Source organism: Poecilia reticulata, linkage group LG20, assembly GCF_000633615.1.
Source record: "Poecilia reticulata strain Guanapo linkage group LG20, Guppy_female_1.0+MT, whole genome shotgun sequence".
Classification (NCBI taxonomy): Eukaryota; Metazoa; Chordata; class Actinopteri; order Cyprinodontiformes; family Poeciliidae; genus Poecilia; species Poecilia reticulata.
This window is the reverse complement of record NC_024350.1, coordinates 9,693,764-9,695,376: the sequence shown is the minus strand read 5'-3', so window position 1 is coordinate 9,695,376 and position 1,613 is coordinate 9,693,764.

Here is a 1,613-nt window from a genome sequence, read left to right as displayed (position 1 = left end):
CTGACTAAAATGCTTGCCGGGCTGATGGACAGCTGAGAAGAGGAGACTCCCACAGCAGGGGATGGACGTTGCCTCCAGAAAAACCCTTTCTTTAGCTAGACACCGCTTGGTGACGCTTAGGTTTAGGATGCACTGGAAAGCAGCGTTCACCCAGCTGTTGTGGAGCTCATCGGAGAACTTGAAAAAGTTCTCCTCGGCTTGTCCTTGTCCTGCAGATGTCCTCCCTACATCCAGCAGATCCGACCCAACGCTATCTACTGAATTAACGTCAGGAGAACAGGAAACCTCGACATCAACGGAAACATTTGCATTTAGAGGTGGATTGTTGGATAAATGAGCAACTCCGTTATCTGAAATACAAAGTTCCCCGTCCGGGGAACTTTGTATTTCAAAGGACCCTCTGAAAGTGCCCTTCAGAGGACTCTCCTGTACGGAAAGCGATGGGACCAACGAAACCAAAGCTTTGGCTGTCACTTCAGCCACAGCTTTAGCTGCGAGATCAGCCGCAGACAAATCTTCCCCAGCCGGGTTAGATTTTTCTGCGACTGAACTCTCACCCTCACGGTGTACCATCGTCTCCGAACAAACCTCCCCAGCCGGGTCGGTTTGTCCRGAGACAGTACTGTCGTCCTCTGTACCGTCTCGTACAGAGGACGAGATGGAGTCCGAGGTCCCAAYATCCATCGCCTTTTGAGAACAAACCTCCCCAGCCGGGTCGGTTTGTTTTTTGGAACTGGATGGAAATCCTCTCCAAAACGGATCGTCCTCTTCATCCTGATCGTTTTCTTCGTTGGAATCCTTCCCTGGAAAAAAACGATCGCACACTTTCTTCATCCCGGTGGTCACGGCATATCCGATGCCCCAACCAACCGGGAWTATCAGGGGAACAAGCGCCGTCGCAAAACTAAACATTGTTGCTCTACACAAATCTGAAACTCCAAGAAATGTCTGGATCCTGACTGATGCTTAGAGATTCCAGCATTCATGCATTAGAACTTCTTTGATCTACTGTGATGTCATAATGTCATGTATGGCCTCATCAGTGAGCTCACTGGACTTCTGGCGCCACATCTTGCTTCTGATCGTTGCTATGGAAATGATCAGATCAGTTCTGCATGACTCAAGCTGACATAAATACTTAAATAAAATGTTATACTTTTTATTTATTTAACATGGAGAGATGAATAGATTTGTATATGATTTAATTTTTGCTTTTGTGGTTCTCCATACCTGCTTTGGTATAAATGGTCTGAAGCCTTTTATCCACTATTATTTTTAATTACTGTTAATTCATTAGGATTATTCATGTATTAATCATTGCACAATGCTAGGAACAGTCTGGGACTTGTTATATTTATTTGTATTCATTTTTGTAGACAATTTAATGCTGTGACTATTTTACCAAACAYAAGAAACAAAAGCAGAAGAGCAATCTAGGCATGCACTTATACATCCTTTTATTCAAGTCCAGAACCCAGAAGTTCTTGGTTTGTGTCATTCAGGAGCCTTGGTGATAAAAAGGCTTCATGATTGTATTTCAAAGGCAGATTTCAAGAACAAGAAACCCAAACTGACCCAAACTCGGGCAAGAGTTTGGGTCAGGTGCTATTTCA